This window comes from Colobus angolensis, unplaced genomic scaffold, assembly GCF_000951035.1.
Source record: "Colobus angolensis palliatus isolate OR3802 unplaced genomic scaffold, Cang.pa_1.0 Scaffold624, whole genome shotgun sequence".
NCBI classification, from domain to species: Eukaryota; Metazoa; Chordata; class Mammalia; order Primates; family Cercopithecidae; genus Colobus; species Colobus angolensis.
This window is the reverse complement of record NW_012119866.1, coordinates 211442-230871: the sequence shown is the minus strand read 5'-3', so window position 1 is coordinate 230871 and position 19430 is coordinate 211442. Positions and strand designations below refer to the sequence as shown.

The window sequence follows — 19430 nt, the reverse complement described above, 5'->3', positions numbered from 1 at the left end:
CCTTCATTTCAACTTTGGTGAATCTGGCAGTTATGTGTCTTGGAGTTGCTCTTCTCGAGGAGTACCTTTGTGGCATTCTCTGTATTTCCTGAATTTGAATGTTTGCCTGCCCTACTAGGTTACGGCTTCTCGAGGAGTATCTTTGTGGCATTCTCTGTATTTCCTGAATTTGAACGTTGGTCTGCCCTACTAGGTTGGGGAAGTTCTCCTGGATGATATCCTGAAGAGTGTTTTCCAACTTGGTTCCATTTTCCCCCTCACAATCAGACGTAGATTTGGTCTTTTTACGTAATCCCATACTTCTTGCAGGCTTTGTTCATTTCTTTTTCTTCTTTTTTCTTTCGATTTCTCTTCTCGCTTCATTTCATTCATTTGATCCTCAATCACTGATACTCTTTCTTCCAGTTGATCGAGTCAGTTACTGAAGCTTGTGCATTTGTCACGTATTTCTCGTGTCATGGTTTTCATCTCTATTATTTCATTTATGACCTTCTCTGCATTAGTTATTCTAGTTATCAATTCTTCCACTCTTTTTTCAAGATTTTTAGTTTCTTTCTGCTGCGTTGTAATTCCTGCTTTAGCTCTGAGACGTTTGATGGACTGAAGCCTTCTTCTCTCATCTCGTCAAAGTCATTCTCTGTCCACCTTTGATCCGTTGCTGGCGATGAGCTGCGTTCTTTTTCAGGGGAAGATGCGCTCTTATTTTTTGAATTTCCAGCTTTTCTGCCCTGCTTTTTCCCCATCTTTGTCTTTTTATCTGCCTCTGATCTTTGATGATGGTGAGGTACTGAGGGGGTTTTTGTGTGGGTGTCCTTCCTGTTAGTTAGTTTTCCTTCTAACAGTGAGAACCCTCAGCTTTAGGTCTGTTGGAGATTGCTTGAAGTCCACTCCAGACCCTGTTTGCCTGGGTATCAGCAGCAGAGGCTGCAGAAGATAGAATATTGCTGAACAGCGAGTGTACCCATCTGATTCTTGCTTTGGAAGCTTCCTCTCAGAGATGTACTCCACCGTGTGAATTGTGGGGTGTCGGTCTGCCCCTATTGGGGGATGTCTCCCATTTAGGCTACTCAGGGGTCAGGGACCCACTTGAGCAGGCAGTCTCTCCGTTCTCAGATCTGACCCTCCATGTTGGGATATCCACTGCTCTCTTCAAAGCTGTCAGACAGAGTCATTTGCATCTGCAGAGGTTTCTGCTGCTTTGTTGTTGTTGTTGATTAGCTGTGCCCTGTCCCCAGAGGTGGAGTCTACAGAGACAGGCAGGTTTCCTTGAGCTGCTGTGAGCTCCACCCAGTTGGAGATTCTCAGCGGCTTTGTTTAGCTACTTAAGCCTCAGCAATTGCGGGTGCCCCTCCCCCAGCCTCGCTGCTGCCTTGCAGTTAGATTGCAGACTGCTGTGCTAGCAATGAGGGAGGCTCTGTGGGCGGGCATGGGACCCTCCCGGCCAGGTGTGGGATATAATCTCCTGGTGTGCCCGTTTGCTAAGACCCTTGGTACAGCGCAGTATTGGGGTGGGAGTTACCCAGTTTTCCAGGTTTTGTGTGTCTCAGTACCCCTGGCTAGGAAATGGGATTCCCTTCCCCCTTGCACTTCCCAGGTGAGGCGATGCCTCGCCCTGCTTCAGCTCTCGCTGGTCATGCTGCAGCAGCTGACCAGCACCGATTGTCTAGCACTCCCTAGTGAGATGAACCCAGTACCTCAGTTGAAAATGCAGAAATCTCCTGTCTTCTGTGTCACTTGCGCTGGGAGCTGGAGACTGGAGCTGTTCCTATTCGGCCATCTTGCTCCGCCGGATTAGCCATTCTTTTATTCCTTTACTTTGTTAATCAACTTGCTTTCACTTTGAAAAAAAAAAAATAGTGCAGAAACATACATACATGAGTACAACCATTAATTAGAAGAAAATAATCTTACATACTTAACATTATTGCCATTTTGGGTGCTCTTAATTCCTTTGTTTAGATCAAAATTTCTACCTGTTTTTATTTTTCCTTCTATAAGAAGGATGTCTCTTAAGATTTCTTGTAATGTGATGTACTGGGCACTGTTCTTTTTTGTTTTTCTTTTTTATTGTACTTTAAGTTCTGGCATACATGTGCAAAATATGCAGATTTGTTACATGGGTATACATATGCCATGGTAGTTTGCTGCACCTATCAACCCATCATCTTGGCTTTAAGCTCCACATGCATTACGTATTTGTCCTAATGCTCTCCCTTCCCTTGGATGTTGTTTTTGTGTGGGGGTCCTTTTTGTTGGTGTTGATGTTATTGCTTTCTCTTTGTTACCTTTTCTTCTAACAGTCAGGCCCTTCTTCTGTAGATCTGCTGCAGTTTTCTGGAGGTCCACTCAAGACCCTATTTGCCTGGGTATCACCAGTAGAGGTTGCAGTACAGCAAAGATTGCTGCCTGCTCCTTCCTCTGCCAGCCAGAACTCTCCTGTATGAGATGTCTATCGACCCCTGCTGGGAGGTGTCTGCCAGTCAGGAGGCAGGTGGGTCAGGGATCCACTTGAGGAGGCAGTCTTTCCCTTAGCAGAGCTCGAGCGCTGCCCTGCAATACCTTTTCAGGATGCACTTCTGTCTTCAGAGCTGGCAGGTAAGAACGTTTAAGTCCACTGAAGCTGTGCCCACAGCCGCCCCTTCCCTGAGGTGCTCTGTCCTAGGGAGATGAGAGTTTTATCTATAAGACCCTGACTGGGGCTGTTGACTTTCTTTCACAGATGCCTTGCCCAGTGAGGAAGAATCTAGAGAGGCAGTCTGGCCGCAGCCGCTTTGTCGCCCTGTGGTAAGTTACACCGAGTCTGGACTTCCCAGCTTCCTTGACAGTGTCAGGGGAAAATCGCCTACTCAAGCCTTAGTAATGGTGGATGCCTCTTGCCCCACCAAGCTCCATCGTCCCAGGTTGACCTCAGATTGCTGTGCTGGCAGTGACACATTCAAGCCAGTATTTCATAGCTTCTTGGGCTCCATGGGAGTGGGACCCACTGAGTGACACTACTTGGCTCCCTGGCTTCAGACCCCTTTCCAGGGGAGTGAAGGGTTCTGTCACGATGGGGTTCCAGGTGCCACTGGGGTATGAAATAAAATAAATAAATAAATGAATAAATAAATAAAACTCCTGCAGCTAGCTCAGTGTCTGCCCAAACAGCTGCTCAGTTTTGTGCTTGAAACCTAGGGCACTGATGGTGTTGGCACGTGAGGGAATCTCCTGGTCTGTGGACTGCAAAAACTGTGGGAGAAACATAGTATCTGGGCAGTACAGCACAGTCCCTCATGGCTTCCCTTGGCTGGGAGAGGGAGAACCCTGGCTCCTTGTACTTCCCAGGTGGAGCAATGTCTCACCCTGCTTTTGCTCGCCCTCTAGGGGCTGCACCAGCTGCCTAACCAGTCTCAGTGAGGTGAACTCAGTACCTCAGATGGAAATGCAGAAGTCCTCCACCTTCTGTGTTGGTCTCGCTGGGAGCTGCAGACCGCAGCTGTTCCCATTTGGCCATCTTGCCAGATCCCCACCAACCATCCCATATAAATTTGAAAATAGTTTTTTTTTTTCCTAAATCTGTGAATGATTTTTTTCCTAAATCATTGGTGGTTTAGTAGGAATATCATTGAGTGTATAAATTGCTTTGGTCAGTTTGACCATTTTGACAATATTGTTTTTCCTGTTCATGAGCATGGAATGTTTTTCCATTTGTTTGTGTCATCTCTGATTTCTTTGAGTAGTATTTTGTAGTTCTCATAGAAGAGATTTTTCTCCTCCCTAGCTAGCTGTATTCCTAGGTATTTTATTCTTTTTGTGGCAATTGTGAATGGGATTGTGTTTCTGAATTGACTTTGAGCTTAGAAGGTTGTTGGTATATAGAAATACTCCTGGGTTTTGTACATTCATTTTGTATCCTGAAACTTTCTTGAAGTTGTTTATCAGATCAAGAAGCCTTTGGGCAGAGAGTCTGGGATTGTCTAGGTGTAGAATCATATTGTTTGCAAACAGAGATAGTTTGACTTCTGTGAAAAACATAGTGGGGTGAAAGCAATCACCTGTCAGCAATGGAATGGAACAATAAAAGTGCCCAAGAATAAATTTAATTTGAATGTGAAGAACTAATATGAAGTAAATAACAATCATTGCGAGGGATACGTAAAAGACTTGAGGTATTGAGTAGTGGCTTTTTCTTGGATAGAGAGATTCTAAAATAGAAAGATGGTTATTGTCCCTAAGATGTAATTTAAAAATAATAACTAGTATCTCAGCAGGAATATTTTAGCACCTGACCAAATGGTTCTGAAGTTCATCTGAAAGACAAACGTGTCAGAATAGATAGAAAAAGAGAAAGGAATGAGGGAGGGCAAGCATTCTTTGACATTTCAAATATAATCAAGCTACAGCAATTAAAAAATATAGTAGTGGTGCAGTTATAAATAACTCAATAGAAGAAAATTAAAAGTAGAGAGTTACACACCAAATTGAGTGGGGATGTAGGTGACGATAAAAGAGCCATTTCAAAACACTGAGTGAAACAGGGATTCAACAAAAATGTTGAGTCCCTATCACATTAATTTTGTTCAGATGGATCAATGATTTTGAATGTACAACAATGCAACCAAAAACTATGAATGTCTTATCGTATTGGAGTGGGTAAGTTCATTGCAAGCATGACAGCAAACTCATGAAGGAGGCAAGAAAATGATTTATGAAAGCAGATATAAAATACGTATTAAAATATTTAATATTTATTTATATGATGGTAAATTTTTCTGAAACACATTCTTCCCTTAGAGTAACCTGGGGCTCATATTCTCCAAAGCCATTGGAAGTGAAAGAAAGTTTGGGCAGGGGGAAAAAGAAAAATGTTTTGTAAGTTCAGTTTTGGTGCCAGGAGAGCTTGTAGTCTAGGTTCTCCACAGAGGCAGGAAAACTTCAGTCACGTGGTGAATGCCTCACTCACTGCACACGCTACACAAATCTGTTGCTGTGGATTTCTGTTGCTACGCATGACTGTTGTTACGCATGCGCCTTGTTGCCTACCTTCTGTCCACGCAGAGCTTTGCGAGGAGAGGTTGTGTTTTCTTTATTTCCGCGATTTTGATTCTCTCTCACTGACTGAGGCTCAGCAGGTAGGTCCCCAGAGCGGTCTTCCTGGGAATTTAGTTGTGAGTGAATGTGAGGAGGAGCCAGCGGGCTTTGAACGGGTCCTGCAGCACAGTCTGTGGCTTCTGAGTGAAAGGGGCCTCGCGGTCGTCGTTCGGTTCCTTCCAAGTCGCGAGGCTGCTATGGGTCTGACATAGTGGCTGGGCTGGAACCAGGGATGAAGGTGGGCCGTGGAGGGGAGGGATCACGTGAAGGTGGGGCGAGTGCTGGGGGTGCTGTTAGAGGTATCTGAGTCCCCCAAACTGGAACCATCGGAGAGAGGACAGTTTCCAGACTCCTCGGTAGGGATGAGGGAAGGACAGCGTGGTCGGTAAGGAAGGGGCCTGGGAACTGGGAACGCTGTGGGCTGGTGACTACGGCTCTGAGGTCTGTAGAGTGCCTGGCAGAGGTGTCCATTGAGGAGCATAACATTCACTCTGTTTAACAATTTCTCACCTCCCCCGTGGACGTCATGGGAAGGAATGGGTGAGGCTGTGCGTTCCAACAAAACTTGATTTTGGTAGGGGGGATGTAGGGGGGGAAATGGGCCTGGTAAATCAAAGTGGGACGAAAGCAGTAGTCATTTCGGTTTGACTTTTCTGTCCGTTTTTTCCTAAATGTCTTCATGATGGAAAGTCTCATTGTGAAACCAAAACTCAGAAAAGTCCTCTGTGTTTTGCTATGGCGTTAAGGTGATTTCTGTGCCTCTTCGACTATGACACAAACAAATCTGTCCGTAGTTTGACTGGAAAACATGCGTACTTATCACTGCTCTGTGAATTATTTTGAAAATATTTTCAAAATTAAAAAAGTACAAATCACCATTTTGCCATGGAATATTCATATATATGGCTAAGCTACACACTTTTTCCAAATAAAAATATTCTATTTTCAGTGGGAAATATGAGTGAGCATGTAAGAACAAGATCCCAATCCTCAGAAAGAGGAAATGACCGAGAGTCTTCCCAGTCAGTTGGATCTGTGATTGTGAGTCCTTTAACATTTGATATTTTCTATTAACACAGTTTATTTTTAATAATAGTTTTGAGCTAGTGTACATGCACTGATACAGATGTTCCATGCTGATAAAAAATGATGATGGCATCTCATGAAGGAAACTTTGGTTCAGGAACATTATATTCTGGTGTTACCTGTATGGATATGGATATTTCTCTCTCTTTCTCTCTCTCTCTCTCTCTCTGTGTATATATATATTTTTATGTCTTTAGATTTATGATTTGATGCACATATGCATTTGTGTATTTATGTTATTGACTTTTTGTTCCTACACACACACCCTTAGGTCCAGCAGTCCACTGAGGAAAAACGTCAAGAAGAGGAACCACCAAATGAAAATCAGGGTATTGCACCTAGTGGGGAGATTGAAAATGAAGGAGCACCTGCTGTTCAAGGTGAAGGGAGAGTGGAGAATAATGCTTATGGGTGGTGGAGGTATATTTATGCATTATATTTTATGACATACCAGTAACAGGAGGACAGAAAACATTAGGAAGGGATCCTAAACATTTCCTGCTGCTGCTGTGGGGAGTGGTGGGACAAGGACACATAAAAAGCCACAAAACTTTCCTACCATTTTGATAGAGGCTTTTTATTGATTGGGTATTTGCATAGTTGCTGTAAACCTTTGAGTGTTTTCCAGAGCTCCTGTATGGTTTGTTCAGCCATTTTCTGTTTTTTGTTTAGCTTTGTTTTGTTTTATGTTTCTGTGGAAGAATGGCAGCTTGCAGCTTCCTAGTCTGCCATCTGTGGACATCTCATGTATTTTTTAAGAAACTGTTTAACGCACATTTATTAATGCTTTTTCATGCCACGTAGTATGCTAAGGGCTGGAGATGTCAGTGCCAAATTTTTGCCTAAAGCTCATAGTCTAGTCAGAATAACTCAAACAAATCACTGATTTAATGTGATAAGAATAAGAGCAAATGAGTACAAAAGGGGCAAGTAAGTTGTCTAGGGCCAGCCTTGGGAAAGGAAAGGGCAATGTTTGAACATCACCGCTTTCCTGTTTTCCTGGCAACAGACTCCTTAAATGATTAACCTACAGGTTTTTATTTCATAATGATGAGGGAATAAACATTATCATTTCCTCTTCATAGTTCATGTTTTAATTTGTAAACTGAGGACCTTTTTATCTTTTAAGGGCCTGACGTGGAAGCTTTTCAAAAGGAATTGGCTCTGCTTAAGATAAAGGATGAGCCTGGAGATGGTCCTGATGTCAGGGAGGGGACTCTGCCCACTTTTGATCCTATAAAGTGCTGGAAGCAGGTATGTTGTTCAATTAAGATGCAAACTATAGGGTGTCTATTTTCACAATATTATATTTTGTGTGACACAGAGGTAAAATTACTGCAACTTTAATATCATACTTCACGTCTAAAGATTCTTTGAAGGTAGTTCAGATCCCAGATGGCTGCCTTACACACTATCAGAGAGAGAGGGCCAGGTGTGCTGGCTGATGCTTTTAATTCCAGCACTTTGAAGGCCGAGGCAGAAAGATCACTTGAGGCCAGGACTTCAAGAGATGGAGAAAAATTGGGTCAAAGCTAATTGGATTACGATATGAAAGATATGAAACATGCTAAGAGAGAAGATATCGAGTGTCTTCACAGCTATGTGAAGTAATGCAGATATTAATTAGTTTGATATAGCCATTTCACAATGTGTATATATATTTTAAAGCATCATGTTATGCATGATAAATATATATGATTTTATGTGCCATTTTAAAAGATATGAAAACATGTTCTGACTTTTGAATGTAAGTCATTTAACCAACAGCCAATAATTTTCAGATATTTTTATAGAGGCCTGTTTTTAACAAATACGTAAGATGTTTATAATAAGCATCAGTTTATATTGCAATGTTAACTGTGATGGCAATGGCTTAAAGCTAGCGCGGGTATTCAGTTTACTGTATAAACTGAACTGCTTTTAGGCATGTAAAGAGGCAGGAGAACCGGTGAAAATAGTGACAAATGTTTGCCCTACTTAAAGCAAGTACATAATGGCTAAACTAGTCCAAAGTAACATTTTTACACTTTTTCATAAGAGACACAAAACAAATGTAATACTATTCTATTTCCTTCACTTAGGGAGTTCTAAGCATTTCTATATTCATAGTGTTATTTCATATCAAAATATTTGAATGATAATTTGAAAATATCTTTTTCCTTTAGGATATTGTTTCGTTGAATTTTCATTGAAAGTATATGTGTATTTTTTTTTTGCTTTCCACTTATATATACAAAATAGACTCACTTGATTTAATTCATTCTGAAGTTGAACAGTCTCTTTGTTTCCTTGTTCTACTAGAAAAAGTGACATGAATTAAAAATATTGTTAATATGCCTGGAAGTCTACCTTCAGAGTTTATTCAGAGGCTAACTGGATGTAAGCTAAAGGGTCACCCTCAGGGTTCTGATATTAGTTCATCAACACGGTAGTTGTATACCTCTAATGTCATATGAATAAAAATCTCCTGAGTAACGGGCCCTAGTTTTATATTTATGTTATAGGTGATACGCAACCATAGGTTTACACCAAGACAAATGAAGACTGAAACCAAGAATGTTATTCTTAATCTGGAAATTTGACTGATAACATTCTCTTAATAAAGTTTTACAGTTTTCTGTAAAGAATCCTTGCACGTTTTTGTTAAATTTATTTCTGGATCTTTAATACTCTTGAGAATTTTATCTTTTTTGAAAATTTAAATCCTGTGTTTGAGATGGTACATGGAGATAAAATGTTGAGCTTTCATAGGGGGATGCCAACAGCTGCAGAAATAGAAAAGACCACGTGGGGCCAGGCATGTCCACCATGGGCTTTTCACCTCCCCTTTTTTAGCACATGCACAGTGAGAAGGAAGTGAGCAACATGGAGTAGCTCAAGCTGAGGACTTGCCTGCATAATAAAAGGTTAAGGTGGGGCCTGGGAGAGATTCACGCCCTATGTAGGTGGTACACCTGGTCCTAACCGGTTGTTTGTACCCTATGTAGATGATCAGATACTGCCTCCCCACTAGTTCATCCATAAAACCCCCTGCATTTCACTGCAGGATGGCAGACGTTTTTCTGGGACCCCTGTCTGTAGTAGAAAGCTGTTCTCTTTGTTTCTTCTATTAACTTTCTGCTCTAAACCTCACTTTTGTTGTGCCCATGTCCTTGATTTCCTTGTCTGTGAGACCAAGAATTCCAGGTGTTACCCCAGACAAGGAGGCCACTTCAATACTAGCTGTGGGTCTGTGGTATATGGCTTTTATTACATTGAAGTATGTTCCTTCTTTCCCCGGTGTTTTGAGGGTTTGTATCATGGTGACATACTGAGTTTTATTAAATGCTTTTCAGCATCAATTGAAATGATTATATGGTTTGTAACCTTCTTTCCGTTGATATGATTTATCACATCAGTTGATTTGCATATGTTGAACCATCTTTCCATCCCAGAGATAAATCTCACTTGGTCGTGATGATTATTCTTTCTAATGTATTGTTGAATTTGATTTGCTACTAGTCTGTTGATAATTTCTGCATCAATATTCATCAGCGGTTTTGCCCTGTAGTTTTCTTTTTTTGATGTGTCTTTGTCTGATTTTGGTATCAGGGTAATATTGGTCTCATAGAATGAGTTTGGAACTATTCCCTCCTCCTCTATTTTTCAAAATAGTTTGAGTAGGATTGGTATTAGTCCTTCTTTAAATGTTGGGTAGAATTCAGTAGTGAAGCCATCAGTTCTGGGTGTTCTTTACTGGAAGACTTTTAATATGGCTTTGATCTTGTTGCTTCTTATTGGTCTGTTCGGGTTATGGATTTCTTCGTGATTCAATCTTGGGAGGTTGTATGTGTCTAGGAATTAGTCCATTTTTTTCTGGATTTTCCAATTTCTAGGCATGGAGTTTCTCATAGGAGCCAGTTATGATCCTTTGAATTTTTGCAGCATCAGTTTTGTAATGTCTCCTTTTTCATTTCTTTTTCTTTTTTTTCTCTTCTTTTCCTTTTCCTTTTTTTTTTTCTCAAGACAGAGTCTCCTTTTGTCACCAGGCTGGAGTGCAGTGGCACAGTCTCAACTCACTAGAACCTCCACCTCCAGGGTTCAAGCAATTCTCTTGCCTCAGCCACCCTAGTAGATGGGATTACAGGCGCCTACCACCACGCCTGGTTAATTTTTGTATTTTTAGTAGAGATGGAGTTTTGCCATGTTGGCCAGGTTGGTGTTGAGGTCCTGACCTCAGGTGGTCCACCTGCCTCAGCCTCCCAAGTCCTTTTTCATTTCTGATTTATTTATTTGGGTTTCTCTCTTTTTTTCTTAGTTTGGCTAATGGTTTGTCAATTTTGGTTAACTTATTAAAAAAAGAAACTTTTGTATTATTGCTCTTTTGTAGGGTTTTTTCTTTTTTTTTCATAATTGAGATTGTATTGGTTGAGGATCAATACAGACATTTCAATCTGTACACAATTCTTAACATATGTAACGAAATTCTAAAAAGCCAAGTGTTGTAATTCTTTTTTAAAGTTATTCCAGTGACTTTCCAGCTTAAAATTTGAAAGCAAATTTTCCTTAAGAGGCTATCAAGTACCAGTATCTTCACATGTTGGTCAGCTGTTACATAGGGCCCACAGTTCACAACTGAATAGCATGTACACTACGTATTCAAATCTGTAATCTTTCACAGCACAGTAACAAAGTTATTAGAAAAACAGGACTACCACAACCAAAGATGTTACAAAGTGCACACAACTCTGACAGAGAGCACCATGAACAAGGAGTGGTTTTCTTTAGGAAACAATTCTACTAAAAAACATGAGAATAGAAGTAAAATAAAATGTTCAAGACATTAAATGCAGGACTGACTCCATATTGCCATTTAATATGCTTTGTGTTATAGGACATGAAAACTAATCCCCCATCTATGGAATGTTAAGCTGACACCCGAGACAGTCAAAGCCTCCCATAATTCAATATCCCACACTATTTTCTGGTTGTACCAAAAAATAAACAACCAACAAATGATTTCACCTCTTAAAAAAAAGCATTTACACTTAAAAAATGGGATGAGGTGGGATTCCCTCCTTCTTAAAAATGTTTCTAGAGCTACTAAAAGACTTGCATTTACAAAATAGTTGATAAAAATATTCCTCTGGATTGTACAAGAAGGGAGACAGGGACCACTGGTAAGACATAGTATATATGTCTCGGCTTCTTTCTCTCCTGCTTCATCAGAGGTTGGACTCTCCTCATTTTTTGTTTCCCTGTTTTCTGCAGGTAAATCTTCTTTAGTTTCTTTGTTAGCCACTTTGGCCTGTTTTCCCTTTTCCCTTTTATTTGCACTTTTTTGTCTGAAGATTTATCAACTGACAACTGCGCTGATCTCCTCTTGGGCTCTTCCTTGGCGTCCCCTTCAGCGGAGCTGACCTTCCTCTTGGGCATCCTGGCGGCGGGGAAGGCCCGTGCCAGGTGTCTGTGGGCCGCGGCGCGCCTAGAGCCTTCACGAAACTGGGCTGCCTGGCCGCTGCCACTCCTCCTGCTGCCCGAGCTGCTGACTGTAAGGTTTTTTCATTTCTATTTTGTTTATTTCTGTTGGGATCTTTATTATTTCTTTTCTTTTAATTTTTGGTTTGGTTTGCTCTTTCTTTGCAGCTCTTTAAGATGCATCATTATTAGATTGTTTATTTGAAGTTTTTAACCTGTTTTATTGTAGGCACTTAATAGCTCTAAACCTCTTTCTGAGTACTGCTTTTGCTGTATCACATCGGTTTTGATATGTTGTGTTTCCATTATCATTTGTTTCAAGAAATTTTTAAATTTCCTTCTTAGCTTCTTCATTGACCCATTATTCATTCAGGAGCAGATTATTTAGTTTTCATGTATTTGTATAGTTTCCAAAATTCCTCTTGTTATTAATTTCTAGTTTTATGCCATTGTGGTCTGACAAGATCCATGATATTGTTTCAGGTTTTTTTTGAATGTTTTGAGACCTAACATATGGTCTTGTCCTTGAGAATGATCCATGTGCTGAGGAAAAGAATGTGTATTCTGTGGCCGTTGGATGAAATGTTCTGTAAATATCTATTAGATCCATGTGTCTGTAGTGCTGATTAACTCTGTTTTTTTTTTGGTTGTTGTTATTGTTGTTGTTGAGTTTCTGTTTGGCAGATCTGTCCAATACTGAATGTGGGATGCTGAAGTCTCCATCTATTATTTTATTCGGGCCTATCTCTCTCTTTAGCTCTAATAGCATTTGTTTTATATATCTGGGTGCTCAAGTGTTGGGTGCATATATATTTAAAATTGTTAATATCCTCTTGATGAATTGACTACTTTATTGTTATATAGTGACCTTTTAGTCTCTTCTCAAAGTTTTGCTGTGAAATCTATTTTTTTCTTATTTTTGTATCTTTTAAGTTCAGGCATACATGTGGTGCAGGTTTGTTATACAGGTGAACTTGTGTTATGGGGGTTTGTTGTATAGATTATTTTGTTACCCAGGCATTAAGCCTGGTACTCATGAGCTATTTTTCCTGATCCTCTCTCTCCTTCCGTCCTCTGCTCTTCAGTAGGCCCCAGTGTCTGTTGCTCTCCTCTGTGTGTTGATTTTTTCTCATTTTTAGCTCCCACTTACAAGTGACAACATGCAATATTTAGTTTTCTGTTCCCGCATTACTTTGCTAAGTATAATGACCTCCAGCTCCATCCATGTTCTGGCCACGGAGATAATGTCATTCGTTTTTATGGCTGTATACTATTCCATGGTATATATGTACTACATTTTCTTTATCCAGTCTACCATTGATGGGCTTTTTGGTTGATTCCATGTCTTTGGTATTGTGAATAGTGCTGCAGTGAACATATGCGTACATGTGTCTTTATGATAGAACAGTTTATATCCCTTTGGCTGTCTACCCAGTAATGGGATTGCTGGATTGAATGGTGGTTCTGTTTTTAGGTCTCTGGGGAATGAGCACACTATTTCCCACAATGGTTGAACTGATGTACACTTCCACCAACAGTGAATAAGTGTTTCTTTTTTCTCAACAACATCACCAGCATCTATTATTTTATTTTATTTTATTTTTTACTTTTTAATAATAGCCATTCTGACTGGTGTGAGGCAATATCTCATTGTGGTTTGAATTGCACTTCTGCAATTATCAGTGGCTTTGAGTTTTATTTCATATGCTTATTGGCCACATGCATGTCCTCTTTTGAAAATGTTTCATGTCCTTGGGCCACTTTTTAATAGCATTATTTTTTGTTTTGCTTTGTTTTCTGAGACAGAGTCTCAGTCTGTTGCCCAGGCTGGTGTGCAGTTGCGTGATTTCTGCTCACTGCAACCTCTGCCTCCCAGTTCGAAGTGATTCTCCTGCCTCAGCCACCCTAGTATCTGGGATTACAGGCATGTACCACCATACCAAGCTAATTTTGTATTTTGTTGGTTTAAAGTCTGTTTTGTCCAAGAGTAGGATTGCAACTCCTGCTTTTTTATTTTTTTTTGCTTTCCATTTTCTTGATCAATATTCCTCCATACCTTTATTTTGAGATTTTGAGCCTGTGTGTTCTTTGTACGTGAGATGGGTCTTCTGCATCTATCACACCGATGGGTCTTGACTTTTTACCCAGTGTATCAGTCTCTGTGTTTTTGTTTGGTTGAATTTTTACTGAAGGTATATGCGTTTTTTGCTTTCCTCTTATACATATAAAATAGATTCACTTGATTTCATTCATTCTGAACTCGAACAGTCTTTTTCTTTCCTTTTTGTACTAGAAAATGTGGCGTGAATTAAAAATGTTGTCAACTACCTTCAGAGTTTATTCAGAGGCTAACTGGATGTAAGCTAAAGGGTCACCCTTAGGGTTCTGATTTTACAGTATTTGTATACCTCTCGTGTCATCTAAATAAAAATCTGCTGAGTAACGTGTTCTAATTTTATATTTATATTATAGGTGATGGGCAACCTTAGGTTTAAACTAAGACAAATGAAGACTGAAACCAAGAATGTTGTTCTTATGCTGGAAATTTGACTGCTAACATTCTCTTAATAAAGTTTTACAGTTTTCTGCAAATAATTCTTTCACATTGTTGTTAATTTCTAGATTTTTAATACTCCTGATAACTGTATATTTTATGAAAGTTTAAATCCTGTGCTTGAGATGGTATATAAAGATAAAATGTTGGTACATTGATTTTCTATCATAGATAGATAGGAAGCTGGAAACTTTCATAGGGGGATGCCAGCAGCTGCACAGATAGAAAAGGCCACATGGGACCAGGCATGTCCACCATGGGGGTTCCACTTCCCCTTTTTTTTAGCACACGCACAGTAAGAAAGAAATGAGCAACATGGAGTAACTCAGGCTGAGGACCTGCCTGTATAATAAAAGTTTAGGGTGGGGGCTGCCAGAGATTCATGCCCTATGCAGATGGTACACCTGGTCCTATCCAGTTGTTTGTACCCTATGATACTGCCTCCCCACTAGCTTATCTATTTAAAAACCCTTGCATTTCACTGCAGGATGGCAACCCTTTTTTGGGACCCCCCTCTGTAGCAGAGAGTTGTTTTCTTTCTTTCTCCTATGAAATTTCTGCTCTAAACCTCATTCTTTGTGTGTCCGTGTCCTTGATTTCCTTGTCTGTGAGACCAAGAACTCTCAGTGTTACCCTAGACCATGAGGCCATTTCAATGCTAGCTGTGGATCTGTTGTATATGGCTTTTATTTCAGTGAAGCATGTTCTTTCTATCCCCAGTGTTTTGAGGGTTTATATCATGATGACAATGTTGAGTTTTATTAAATGCTTTTTCAGCATCAATTGAAATGATATTTTTTTAAATTCTTCATTCTGTTGATATGATTTATCACATAAATTAATTTGTGTATGTTGACCCATCCTTGTATCCCAGGGATAAATCTCACTTGGTCATGATGAATATTCTTTCTAATATATTGTTGAATTTGATTTGCTGGTATTTTGTTGAGGATTTCTGCATCATTGTTCATCAGTGATTTTTGGCCGGTAGCTTTCTTTTTTTTTTGATGTGTCTTTGTCTGATTTTGGTATGAGGGCAATACTGGCCTCATAGAATTAGTTTGAAAATATTCCATCTTCCTCTATTTTTCAAAATAGTTTGAGTAGGATTGGTATTGGTTTTTCTTTTAATGTTGGGTAGAATTCAGCAGTGAAGCCAGTGAATTCAACAGTGAAGAAAAGTCCCAGGCTTTTCTTTACTAGAAGACTTTTATTATGGCTTTGATGTTGTTACTTGTTATTGGTCTGTTCAGGTTATGGTTTTCTTCCTGCTTCAGTCTTGAGAGGTTATATCTAGGAATTAGTCCATTTGGTCTAGATTTTTCAATTTATAGGCATATATTTGCTCATAGGAGCCAGTAATGATCATTTGGCTTTCTGCAGCATCAGTTTTAATGTCTCCTTGTTCATTCTTTTTTCTTTCTTTCTTTTTTTTTTTCACAGAATTGTGCTCTGTCGCCTAGGCTGGAGTGCAGTGGCATAGTCTTAAGCTCACTAGAACCTCCATTTCCTGGGATCAAGCAATTTTCTTGCCTCAGCCACCCTAGTAGCTGGGCTTACATGCACCTGCCACCACACCTGGCTAATTTTTGTATTTTTAGTAGAGATGGGGTTTTGTCATGTTGACCAGGCTGGTCTTGAGTTCCTGGCCTCAAGTGATCTGTCTGCCTCAGCTTCCCAAATAGTTTTTTATTTCTGATTTTATTTAGTTGGATTTTCTCTTTTTTTCTTAGTCTGGCTAATGGTTTGTCAATTTTAGTTAACTTATTAAAAAACAACTTTTGTTTTATTGCTCTTTTCTAGTTTTTTTTTTTTCATTTCAATTTCTTTTATTTCTGCTCTGCTCTTTATTCTTCTACTAATTTTTGGTTTGGTTTGCTCTTTCTTTGCAGCCCTTTAAGATGCATAATTAGATTATTTGAAGTTTTTACTTTTTTTGATGTAGGCACTTATAGCTATAAACCTCTTTCTTGGTACTGCTTTTGCTGTATCCCATAGGTTTTGGCATGTTGTGTTTCCATTATCATTTGTTTCAAGAAATTTTTAAATTTCCTTCTTAACTTCATTGACCCATTAATCATTCAGGAGCAGACTGTTGAGTTTTCATGTATTTGTATAGTTTCCAAAATTCCTCTTGTTATTCATTTCTAGTTTTATTCCATTGTGGTCTGACAAGAAGCTTGATATTATTTCAATTTTTAAAATGTTTTGTGACCTAACATATGGTCTGTCCCTGAGAATGATCCGTGTGCTGAGGAAAAGAATGTGTATTCTGTAGCTGTTGGATGAAATGTTCTGTAAATATCTGTTAGATCCATGTGGTCTATAGTGCAGATTAAGTCTGGTTTTTTGTTGTTGTTGTTGAGTTTCTGTCTGGAAGATCTGTCCAATGCTGAATGTGGGGTACTGAAGTCTCTATAACTGTGTTGCAGCCTATCTCTCTCTTTAGCTCTAATAGTATTTGTTGTATATATCTGGGTGGTCCAGTGTTGGGTGTATATATATTTAAAATTGTTACATTCTTTTGATGAATTGACCCCTTTATTATTATATATAGTGACCTTTTGCCTCCTCTCAAAGTTTTCATTTTGAAATCTATTTTTTCTTTATTTTTTTTTATCTTTTATATTAAGTTCAGGCATACATACATTAAGTTCAGGTGCAGATTTGTTATACAGGTGAACTTGTGTCATGGGGGTTTGTTGTACAGATTATTTTGTCACATAGGTATTAAGCCTGGCACTCATGAGCTATTTTTCCTGATCCTCTCCCTCCTCCCATCCTCCACTCTTTGGTAGGCCTCAGTGCCTGTCGTTCTCCTCTGTGTGTCCATTTTTTCTCATTTTTAGCTCCCACTTGTAAGTGAGAACATGCAATATTTAGTCTTCTGTTCCTGCATTACTTTGCTAAGTATAATGACCTCCAACTCCATCCATGTTCCATCAGTGGATATAATGTCATTCATTTTTATGGCTGCATACTATTCAGTGGTATATGTGTGCTACATTTTTTTTTATCCAGTCTACCATTGATGAGCTTTTAGGTTGATTCCATGTTTTTGGTATTGTTAATAGTGCTGCAGTGAAAACACGTGTGTATGTGTCTTTATGATAGAACAATTTATATTTCTTTGGCTGTATACCCAGCAATGGGATTGCTGGATCGAATGGTAGTTCTGTTTTCAGGTCTTTGGGGAATTACCACACTGTTTCCCACCATGGTTGAACTAATTCCACTTCCACCAACAGTGAATAAGTGTTTCTTTTTCTCCATAACGTCACCAGCATCTGTTATTTATTTATTTATTTATTTTTTTACTTTTTAATGATAGCCATTCTGACTCATGTTAGATGATATCTCACTGTGGTTTGAATTGCATTTCTCTATTGATCAGTGATGTTGAGTTTTATTTCATATGCTTGTTGGCTGCATGCATGTCTTCTTTTGAAAGTGTCTGTTCATATCCTTGGCCCACTTTTTAAAGGTATTGTTTGTTTGTTTGTGGGTTTTTTTTGCTTTGTTTTTTGAGACAGAATCTCAGACTATTGCCCAGGTTGGAGTGCAGTGGTGCGATCTCCACTCACTACAACCTCTGCCTCCCATGTTCAAGCAATTCTACTGCCTCAGCCCCCCTAGTAGCTGGGATTACAGGTGTGCACCACCACACCCATCTGATTTTTGTGTTTTTGGGAGAGACGGGGTTCTGCCACATTGGCCAGGCTGGTCTCGAACTCCTGGCCTCAAGTGATCTGCCCGCCTCGGCCTTCCAAAGTGCTGGGATTACAGGTGTGAACCACTGCACCTGGCCTGTCATTTTTGTTTGTTTGTTTGTAAATTTGTTTAAGTTCCTTATAGAGGCTGGATACTAGACTTTAAACAGATGCACAGTTTGCCATAATTTTCTCCCATTCTGTGTGTTGTGTGTTCCCTCTCTGGATAGTTTCTTTGCTGTGCAGAAGCTCTTTAGTTTTTTTAGATCCCATTTGTCAATTTTTGCTTTTACTGCAATTGATTTTGGCATCTTTGGTATGAAATCTTTGTCCTTTCCTATGTCCAGAATGATATTGCCTAGGTCATCTTCCAGGATTTTTATAGTTTTGGGTTATACATTTAAGTTCTTAATCCATCTTTGATTAATTTTTGTATAAGAAGTGGTCCAGTTTCAATCTTTTGCATATAGTTAGCCAGTTATCCCAGCACCGTTTGTTGAATAGGGAGTCCTTTCTACATTGCTTGTTTTTGTCAACTTTGTTGAAGATCAGATGATAATAGGTGTGAAGTGTGCAGCATTATTTCTGGACTGTGTATTCTATTTCGTTGGTCTATGTGTCTGTTTTGCCATCACTACCATGTGGTTTTGCTTATTGTAGCCTCATCATGTAATATAAAATGAGGTAATATGATGCCTCTGGCTTCGTTCATTTTGCTTAGGATTGCCTTGGCTATTCAGGCTCTTTTTTGATTCCATATGAATTTTTTCTTTTAGTTTTTTTTCTTTTCTTTTTTTAAATTTTACTTTAAGTTCTGGGATAAGTGTGCAGAACCTGCAGGTTTGTTATATAGGAATACGTGTGCCATGGTGATTTGCTGCATGTATCAACCTGTCATCTAGGTTTTAAGCCCCGCATACACTAGGTATTTGTCCTAATGCTCTCCCTCCCCTTGCCCCCCACCTCCTGACAGGCATGGGTGTGTGATGTTCCCCTCCTTGTCTCCATGTTTTCTCATTGTTCAACTCCCACTTATGAGTGAGAACATGTGGTGTTTGGTTTTCCATTCCTGTGTTAGTTTGCTGAAAATGATGGTTTCCAGCTTCATCCATGTTCCTGCAAAAGACATGAAATCATTCTTTTTTATGGCTGCATAGTATTCCACGGTGTGTATGCGCCACATTTTCTTTATGCAGTCTATCATTGATGGGTATTTGGGTTGGTTCCAAGTCTTTTCTATTGTAAATAGTGCTGCATTAAACATACGTGTGCATGTGTCTTTATAGTAGAATGATTTATAATCCTTTAGGTATATACCCATTAATGGGATTGCTGGGTTGAATGGTATTTCTGGTTCTACTTCCTTGAGGAATCGCCATACTGTCTTCCACAATGGTTGAACTAATTTACACTCCCACGAACAGTGTAAAAGCATTCCTATTTCTCCACATCCTCTCCAGCATCTGTTGTTTCCTGACTTTTTAATGATTGCTATTCTAGCTGGTGTGAGATGGTATCTCATTGTGGTTTTGAGTTGCATTTCTCTGATAGCG

General features: G+C 39.5%; 1 pseudogene across 1 annotated transcript in view; it reads left to right on the top strand.

Moving 5' to 3' along the window:
* LOC105527441 overlaps positions 1-8783 on the top strand; it is a 95047-nt pseudogene extending 86264 nt beyond the window's left edge. The window contains exons 2-5 of the transcript XR_001004228.1: positions 6020-6111; positions 6428-6536; positions 7286-7410; positions 8661-8783. The product of XR_001004228.1 is annotated as a putative G antigen family E member 3 (transcript). The remainder of the gene's footprint in view (positions 1-6019; positions 6112-6427; positions 6537-7285; positions 7411-8660) is intronic.
* The last annotated feature ends 10647 nt before the right edge of the window (positions 8784-19430 follow it).